Below are 10,840 nucleotides of genomic sequence, written 5' to 3' on the forward strand. Positions count from 1 at the left end.
TTTTAGAGGGATTTTTCACATTTTAAAATATAAGACAGCTATATATGACTCCTAGCAAAAAAAATTGACGGAAATGTGCGTGATTTATTCTTCGCTTCAAGTTAAGCCAGTGTAAATTTTAAGAGTGAGAGGTGACGTGTATTCCTTTAATAGCAAATTTTAGAGACTTGTGTTGTTTGTAAAGATAATATTTTTAATGAAAATAAAAGGTATTGTAATTATTTTTGCACAAAGAAGAAAAGTGATGAATGAATGATAAATCATATTTTTATATGCTTGGGATGTATATTTTAGGCTATTTTAAGAATTGGATTGAGCATTAATTCCATTAATAAACAAATAAATTGTTGATACACTTGAGTAAAAGAATTAAGCAGTTGTGATATTTTAATAATTCTTCTTATTAATTTTCACTATTGGATATTACTTCTGTCTTAATATTTTAAATTCAGGGGCAAAATTGCAATTTTGGAGTGACAGAAACATTTTTCCCAGAAGAAAGGAAAGGGAGGTTCAAAGGAAATGAAATTCCATCACTAATGGAAACTGATTTCCATCACTAAAGGAGAGGGAATTCCACCGAAGGAGCTGAAATATTCAGTTGCGGGAATTACAATGAGGAGGCGGGAAAACGAAAATGATTTGAAAAACAATCACTCCATGCCAGCTAAGACTGAACGGAAAAACGGAAAGGAATAACAGAAAAGGAATTTTAGCTAGGCAGACGGGGATATATTTGGCGGTGACTAAGAAAAAGGGATATACTTTTCTCTGGAGGTCGCAAGGGAGAAGGAGAGATTCCATTTTTCTTCTAACTGATCTATATCTTCTTGAGCGGGAAACCATTGAATTTGGGGGAGCATCCATGGAGAAGCAGCAATTGAACGTTGAAGAAGGAGCAGTCATCGTCATGTGTAGCTAATTCTGTAAATTCTTCCAAGAGCAGAACCGAATCTGAGCCACTGGATGGAGTTTGCATTCATCTATCTTTTTCAATTGCTCTGCTAGTTGTAGAGTGATTAGGAGCGAATTCAGTTGTATTCCGCTTTAGACATTTAAATGAATGCTGTACACTCGAATGCTGTAGAAGACTTAGTAATTCATTCTTGAGTTAGAAGTTAATTAGATTCTTATTACAATTCTGTGAAATTGAATATTGTAGTCTGATTAATTGATTCATTGAAGTTCTGTTTGATTAAGAGTGTTAGTTTTCTGCACCTTCAGTAACACTTAGCTGTAGATCAAATTAAGGCAATGAAGATGAAGTGAAACTCTTGGGAGAATTGATACTTTGATTGCTTTTCTTAAAATCCAAAGTGCCGTTTGTATTCTCTTTGTTTATCACTCCAATCCTATACCTAGAAAATCAACAAAAGCCTTTCTTTATTGATATGAATATTGCTCTGTCTCTGCACTGTTACCAGTAAATTGTATTAAGTTTACTTTGAAATTCAGAGAGTTATTAGACTAAGAGATTCGACACCCAGGTTGCAACATTGTGCTGCATAATCTTCTTTTCTTTCTTGTTTTTGATTGCCTGTACGACAAAGGATAAATCAAATGGCGCCGTTGCCGGCCTCTTAACTCCTGAATATTCATTCTGAGTATTACATCATTATGTTCAGTAGCCTTATTTCTGTGTACATTGTGCAGAACCTGTGGCTCTTCTTATTGTTCTGATTTTCTGTTGACAGTTTCAACTTGCTTGATCTCAATATTTCTGCTTGCATTTTGCATTCTTGTATGAGCCGTGACCTTGCTGAATTTTATCCTTTGGATAGAGAAATTAATAGAACTTTAAGAAATTTGAAAAAAGCCAACAGCTTCAGGGAACCAGTGCTCCACCAGAAACATCACCTGCTCCTCTTACACCTTCATCTACTGATTCAACCAGCCCTCTTCCAACGCACATATCTAATACAGAATCCTCTTTGGGACATTTCATAGATCAACATTTCATCATGAACCCACATCCTGACCATAATAATCCTAGGCCTAATGATACCAATAATGCTACTCACGTTCAGGAACAGGAGCTGAAACCAGACCTGTACATTTAAATGCTCATCTTGAAGCTGAAAATAGAAGTATTAGGGAACTGAATAATTTTGCTGTTGATTATGATCCATATGGTCTATGGAATAATGCTGTGAATTTTAAAATTAAAAGTTCTCTAGTGAATGCACTTCCTAAATTTTATGGTCATGCAGGAGATGACCCACATCAGCATTTGCAAGATTTGTATATGGCATGCTCTTCCTTCAAACCACCCACCGTATCAATTGAAGAGGTGCTGAAGAAAGCTTTTCATTTTTCAGTTCTAGGTGATGCTAAAGAGTGGTTAAGGTCCCTTCCTCAACATTATGCTATGCTCACATGGTCCCAATTACAAAAGTTATTTTTGGAAAGATATTTTCCAACATCCAGAACAGCAACATTGAAGAAGGAGATTTATAGTGTTAGACAGACTAAAGGAGAATCTTTGTATGATTACTGGTCTAGATTTGTGGGAATGTTAACTCGCTGCCCCCACCACCAAATACCAAAACAATGGTTGGTCTAATATTTTTATGAAGGCATGCTTCCACAAACAAAAGCCACGACTGATGCTGTTGCCAATGGATCTATTTTAGATCTAACACCAACAGCTGGATGGGACCTTCTTGAAAAGATGGCCAGAAACAATCAGCAATTTAGCTCAAGAGACATTTATGATGTAGGAGAAGGAAGTAATGGACTTACTTCTGATTCTGTTTTACAGCGTCTAGTGGCACAAATGGAGAGTTTGAAAACTGAAATTTCTACTCTTCATCATACTTCCTCTCAACCAGTGGCACCATGCAATCAAATTGTAGCTCCTTCTTGTGCTATTGTGGATCTTCTATGCATCTTCCTGCTGTTTGTCCTTCCAAATTTGAAGAAGTTAATACTTTTTACCAAAACAAGACTAACCAGTACCAAAAAAGGGACCCATTTTCTGCCACATACAATGAAGGATGGAGGGACCATCCTAATTTATGGTGGGGGGTGGTGACAATAGGAACTTTAATGATAAGTTTTGATCCAACAATGCTGGACCATCACAGTTTCAGACCCCAAATCAGAATCTGGTTGAACCATCCAAAGTGCTTGTACCTATTCAAGATAATTCTAGCAAGAATGAGGACACTAATTCACTCTTGAAGGACTTGATGACACAGTTGAACAACCAAACGGTTGCAGACAAGCAATGTCTGCTAAATCAAATGAAGGAAGACAAAAATTTCTACAATTCCTCACTGACATCAGTACTGCAGAAAATGGACAGTGACAGAGCAACCATAAACTCTCAGCTCACTTCTATTTGTAAGGATCTGGAAGAAGTTAAGATGAAGAATTCCAACCTTTCCTCTTATGTTACACAATTATCCAATAGCATGAGTAACCAATAGGCTCCAATGGGAGGCACTTTACCTTCGAACATTGTAATAAACCCAAAGCACTGCATGCTATAACTTTAAGAAGTGGAAAGAAGGTTGGAAATGTTGAGGATGATGAGGAAGATGTTCTGCAAAATGGTGGTTTAGAGGTTCAGAATGACATGGGAACAGCTTGGTTAAATACAAATGCCCCAAAATGTTATGAATCAGAGTCAGCTACATCCAAAGATCAACCAGAACAAAAATTAGACAAGGGCAGGAAGAATGCAGCAGCATTTGCAAAAGAAGATTCCACCTACAAGGATGCTAAACAATCTGCAACTGCAAAGCATATTCAAAATATGAAGAATAGTGAGCCGAATTCCAGTAATTGCAAGTCACAAAACACAGAAAAAGAAGCTGGAGATTCAGGTAAACACTTTGACTTGAAAGATTTACCATTTCCTAAATCTTATCTGCTAGGCAAGAAAAAGAATAATGAAATACTGGAAAAAGAAATGATGGATCTGTTTAGCAAACTAGAGATTAATGCGCCTATGTTGGTGTTAATTAAACAAATGCCTAGTTATGCTAAGTTTTTGAAGGAATTATGCACACATAAAAGGATTTGCAGACCCAATAAAAGAGTCCAACTAGGTTCTAATGTTTCAGCATTATTCAAGCCTCAATTACCTATCAAATGTGCTGATCCTGGCTCCTTTACTGTCCCATGCCAAATAGGAAGATTGAACTTTAGCAGTGCACTTTTGGATTTGGGTGCTGCCATTAATGTAATGTCCCATTCAGTTTATAATTCATTAGGGATCACAAACATCAAAACTACTAGTATAATACTTCAATTGGCCGATAGGAGTGCTAGGAAACCTTATGGTTTTTTAGAAGACATCCTAGCCAACGTCAAGGGTCTTGTAATTCCAGCAGATTTTTATGACTTAGACATGTCAAATGAATCTTGCCTTGAAGAATCTTTGATATTGGGAAGACCATTTTTGAGGACTGCAAACACTGTGATTAGCTTAAAAGATTTTCATTATAATGGAAGTTGGTGATCAAGTTGTCAAATTTAATGTTTATGAGGCCATGAAACATCCATTTGAAGATTATTCTTTGTTGGGGTTAAATATGATTGATACTGCCATGGATTGTGCCATTGAAGAACATGGAATGACTCTACAGAAATATGCTGAAAATGAAGAAGAAGACTGCAATGTTTGCTCATTTGATTCCACCCTCACCCATTTGAATTCTATCTTCTCTCATGGCTTAGAGAGTGATGTGTGTAGTATTAGATGCTTGACATTTGATAGCTCACTTTCCACCTTTAGTGCATTTCACTTTTATTTTTCAGAATCGAATGATAGTTCTATTTCTTCATTTTCTAGATATAATGCACTTGGGAAGGATGTTTTGTGTAGTTTTGCAGAATTACAGGATTGGTTGACTAATGACTTTACATCTGGAAGTGAGGAAACATTCAAAAGCTGCACAAGTGCACCTGATCGCCTGCTGAAAAATTTTGCAGCAACTGAATCTGAATTCCCAAATGAAGATGAGCAGTGTTCCAACATAGCTATGCCTTCTGTACATCAACTTCTGAAGATAAAGCAGCAAGTACAACAATCTAATTCAAGGAATTCAGAAGTCAAGAGTAAAACTCAATGCACAAATTTTGCAACACCAACTCAAGTCAGCTTGATTACCAAAAAAGGGAGGAATTTGAAACAAACTACATTAACTTATTTCTTTTCACCAAAATTAAACAACTCCTCACTTAAATCTTGTGCTGTCATTGATGCAGGAATTACCACACAAGAAAATGCAACCCTGAAATTGAACCAGCGTGGGAATATCTCTAGGGACAGTGAAGCAAACATCAAATCCAAAATTGAGGGAACTGAAAAAATAGGGAAGTGTCTTGATGCTCTTGAACTTAAACAGCTTATTCCTTCTATTGAACAACCCCCTGATGTTGAGTTAAAACCATTACCCCATAATCTGAAATATGTTTTCTTAGAAGCGAATGAAAAGTTACCAGTTATAGTGGTTAATTCTTTGACTGAACTTGAGGAAACAAAGCTGATTTCTGTTCTTAAAAAGTATAAAAGAGCAATTGGATGGACCTTGGCTGACATACTTGGAATAAACCCAACCGTGTGCACACATAGGATTTTATTACATGAGAATTCTAGGGCCATAAGGCAGCCATAAAGGAGACTTAATCCCTTAATATTGGATGTAGTAAAAAACGAATTGCTTAGTGCTGGTATTATTTTCCAATTAATGATAGTGAATGGGTTTCACCTGTCCAAGTTGTCCCTAAAAAGAGTGGCATCACAGTTGTGAAGAATGAGAAAGATGAATTAATTCTAACTAGGGTCCAGAATTCCTGGAGGGTCTGTATTGATTATCGAAAATTAAATGATTCTACAAGAAAAGATCATTTTCCTCTTCCCTTTATTGATCAAATGTTGTAAAGATTGGCTTGTAAATCTCACTACTATTTTTTGGATGGATTTAGTGGATACTTTCAGGTTCCTATAGCACCGGAGGACCAAGATAAAACAACTTTCACTTGCCCCTTTGGAACCTTTGCATACCAAAGAATGCCATTTGGATTATGCAATGCTCCTGCAACCTTTCAAAGGTGTATGACTTCTATCTTTAGTGAACTGTTAGAACAAGGTGTTGAGGTATTCATGGATGATTTTACCTTGTATGGAGATTGTTTTGATGACTGTTTATTAACCTTGGCAAAAGCTTTAGCTAAGTGTGTAGAAAAAAATCTGACTCTTAATTTCAAAAAAATGTCATTTCATGGTGGATAAGGGGATAGTGTTAGGACACCTGATATCACAGCAAGGAATTGATATAAGGTACGGATACGGATCAGCTAGAAACAAGTTAGAAAACTAGACGAACAATTGAAGGTATGACCTTAAGAGAACCTATCTCTTACAACCATAGCCATGGAGAAGAATCATGTAAGTTGTGTGATAGATCTTGGCAAGATCTTGAAAAGGATCTTGATTCCTTGAGGTCACGTGAGGATGCTCTAATATCGAAAGCTGGTGAAAATTGCTTTGGGCTAGAAATCTTTTCTTTCTCACATGCACCCAAATATAAATGATTATGTGAATCCCTTGTGCATTTGCAAAATAACCTAAAGCAACAACAAAATCTAGGTAATAAGAAAGCCTCTTAACCATAATCTGAATGTAATAAGAACACCTGTGAACAACAAAATTCATATAACAAGGACAATTCAATGTGAGAAGTTTAAGACATCTCAAAGACAAAAGGTCATTGGGAATAACAAAATTTAGGCTATCAGCATGTTTTTCAACATTGCTTGAATGAAATGAGAATCCATCGGGTGGCACTTCAGGAATCAAATCAACTACCTGCAACACACCAGAAACACAGGGCAAAGGATGATTAAGATGGTTAGTAATCAAAGAAATATCCTTGCAATCACCTTTAACCTCATTTTTCTCACAACTCTTTCCATGTTTCTCTTCCCTCAAAGAAACACTCTCATTTTTACTCTCATTATTTTCACAACACTCAATGTTCTCTATTGCACTTGTTTCTTTGCTCAAACTCTCTTCTTTTTCACAATTATTCGACATAATGGAATCCATCTCCTTTGAATTGGACGTGGAGATGACATCTTTCTCTGATTATTCTTCTTTGAAGAGGAGCGTTGTCTTTCTGAATATTTATGTCTCTTGAGTTCTCGCTCATGCTTACTACGTAGAGAAACCAAATCTTTAATCTCCATGAAGCTGCACATTTCTGCAACACAAGCTAATCTAGGATTAAGCCCACATATAAAGCGATCCATAGTGGCTTCTGGAGTCTCCTTTATCCCAGCTCTAATCATTGCTAACTCCATCTCATTATGATAGCCCTCAACAGTCATGGAGCCTTGTTTTAACTCCTGCAATCTTCTATGCAAGTCTCTTTTAGACTTGGAGCTGCGATTAGACTTCAAATGGTCTACTTCAGCATTTAGCTTTTGGACTTCTTTTAGGAAGAAGTTGAGATCTTCCCTAAGCTCTTTATGACCATACATATTTGGTACCTGAAAGGTTAGAAACAGGGAGAAGAATGGACCTCACCACTCTACTCACGTGTTTCACTCAAAACAATTTATGCCGCTCATGTTTCTCTCAAATTTGGCTTTTAAATTGATGCATAACACTCTTGCCTTTTACCACTCAAGCTTGCCTCCTATAATATTCTTGATTGAAACTCAACAAAATCAAGAGACAATGTTAGTTTGCGGTAATCTTCACAGCCAAAATTGGTAAGAAACCAGTGACTATGTGAAAGAGGGGAAAAGAAGGATAGGCCAAACGTGAGGATGGAATGAAAGGAGGGGCAAAATGAGGAGAGAAGAAGTTTATGATTTAAAAAAAATGGATAGGAAAAAAAAAACGTGGAAAAAGGGAGGCAGAAATTGCAAAATGAAAATAAGGTTGTGAAAGTAAAGGAAAATAGGAAACAAAGTAATTAGGAAAGGTACTACCTTGAGACAGCTTTAGGAAAGTGAGTACCTTGCAAGAAAAGAACTGAAATTAGGAAAGCAATATGAAAAGGAAGGAAAAGGAATAGGAAACAAAAGAAAAAAGGAAACTTGAAGAAAGAAAACAGGAAAGTAATATGAAAAGGAAAGTAATTCGAAATAGGAAACTAGATAAAATAGAGGAAAGTAGGAGTCTTACCACCCAAGTACAAAGATTTAGGAAATTAATTGTGACTTGCAATGGAAGCTCTTTCAAATTAGGAAACTTGTCTCTTGTGCTGCAATCTCCAAAATCTGAAACTCTCTCCTTCTTTTTTTTTTTCGAATTTTTTTCAGCAACTTTGCAGCCCCCCTCTCTCTCTCTCTCTCTCTCTCTCTCTCTTCTTTGTTTCAACACAACAGCACTTTTTTTTTTCTTTTTTCTTCACGAATTCTTTTTTAATTTTAATTTTCTTTGCTACTCAAAAGAGCAAAGCAAGTCAAGTGAACAGAAAGAAAAAAACAATGGGTGGGAAGGAGAGGAAAAAAAAAACGAAAAAAAAATAAGGAAGAAAGGAGGAAGACAGAATGAGAAGAATGGAAACGAAAGGAAAACGGAAGCAATAGAGAAAGCAACAAAAATGAAAACACCAAAAGGATAGAACTTGAAAGCTAGCAAGCCTTAGCTCTGATACCGAATGATATAAGGAACGGATACGGATCGGCTAGAAACAAGTTAGGAAACTAGACGAACGATCGAAGGTAGGACCTTAAGAGAACCTGTCTCTTACAACCCTAGCCATGGAGACACCACAAGGATGATCAGTCCTTGATACAGTCGAGTATTCCCACGAGAATACGAGGCGGCAAGCAAAGCTCACTCAGGAGAAATAAAATTCTCTAAAATTCATTCATTCAAATATGATCCCCAGTTACAAAAAACGTAGCCTTATATAGGCAGCAAAAGAACAATCCAGAATCAAAGAACCCTAGGTCATAAATGCCATAAATGTGCCTTAATGATGATTGACTATCTTGGTTGGCACCTACTAAGGCTCAAGGAAATAGGAAATTACCTTTTCTTGAAGAAAAAGGCTGCTACCTAAAAATAGGAAACTAACCTAAAATATTCTTATGCAATCTTTGACCAGAAGGCCTTATTTGATGCAAATAAAAATGGAAACTTAAAAAAACGAAATTAAACCATAACTAATACATAAAGACGCCTTCTTGATGCTTCTTGGACCTTCCAAATAGATCTTCATAATTGCTATTCACGTCCACTAGCATGTATGGGCCTTTAAGACACCCATTTGGGCTTGAATATGGTTGAATCACGTTCTGGAACTCCCATGGTCCATAACACGATGCATTTGGGCCCCAATTTAAAAGATTATAGCTCTAATGGACTCCTCCGGGCACATATAATTATGTTGGGCCTTTTAATAACACAAGAATTGGCTTCAAATGCTCCTTTTGGGCTCTTAGAACACATGTTCTTGTCTTTCTCAAGGTCCAAGTATTTATACTCCAACGACTCGTATGCCATGGTGGCTTTCGGGGTGGCCTTCCATATGTCACATTAAGCTCCGCACGTGTCCACGTCATCATCCAAGGAATGATCCATGTCCTCCTCCATGTAAACATTCTTGAGTTATAAATTTCCTGAATACTCTGGAGGGCCTGTTGGGCCTCTAATTGGATGAGTACTACTTCGGCTTCATGACCTCCATATTGTATGCTATCATTCCCTCCCTCTTTGAAAAGATCCGTCCTCGAATCTTGGCCTGGATCAAAAGGGAAGAAGTTAGAATTTGCAAAAAGAATTTGGAAACAATATTTACTGAGTAGAAGAATCATGTAAGTTGTGTGATAGATCTTGGCAAGATCTTGATTCCTTGAGGTCACGTGAGGATGCTCTAATATCGGAAGCTGGTGAAAATTGCTTTGGGCTAGAAATCTTTTCTTTCTCACATGCACCCAAATATAAATGATTATGTGAATCCCTTGTGCATTTGCAAAATAACCTAAAGCAACAACAAAATCTAGGTAATAAGAAAGCCTCTTAACCATAATCTGAATGTAATAAGAACACCTGTGAACAACAAAATTCATATAACAAGGACAATTCAATGTGAGAAGTTTAAGACATCTCAAAGACAAAAGGTCATTGGGAATAACAAAATTTAGGCTATCAGCATGTTTTTCAACATTGCTTGAATGAAATGAGAATCCATCGGGTGGCACTTCAGGAATCAAATCAACTACCTGCAACACACCAGAAACACAGGGCAAAGGATGATTAAGATGGTTAGTAATCAAAGAAATATCCTTGCAATCACCTTTAACCTCATTTCTCACAACTCTTTCCATGTTTCTCTTCCCTCAAAGAAACACTCTCATTTTTACTCTCATTATTTTCACAACACTCAATGTTCTCTATTGCACTTGTTTCTTTGCTCAAACTCTCTTCTTTTTCACAATTATTCGACATAATGGAATCCATCTCCTTTGAATTGGACGTGGAGATGACATCTTTCTCCTGATTATTCTTCTTTGAAGAGGAGCGTTGTCTTTCTGAATATTTATGTCTCTTGAGTTCTCGCTCATGCTTACTACGTAGAGAAACCAAATCTTTAATCTCCATGAAGCTGCACATTTCTGCAACACAAGCTAATCTAGGATTAAGCCCACATATAAAGCGATCCATAGTGGCTTCTGGAGTCTCCTTTATCCCAGCTCTAATCATTGCTAACTCCATCTCATTATGATAGCCCTCAACAGTCATGGAGCCTTGTTTTAACTCCTGCAACCTTCTATGCAAGTCTCTTTTAGACTTGGAGCTGCGATTAGACTTCAAATGGTCTACTTCAGCATTTAGCTTTTGGACTTCTTTTAGGAAGAAGTTGAGATC

The sequence above is a fragment of the Neltuma alba genome, unplaced genomic scaffold, assembly GCF_004799145.2.
Source record: "Neltuma alba isolate B1F8T4 unplaced genomic scaffold, ASM479914v2 tig00013535_pilon, whole genome shotgun sequence".
Lineage (NCBI taxonomy): Eukaryota > Viridiplantae > Streptophyta > Magnoliopsida > Fabales > Fabaceae > Neltuma > Neltuma alba.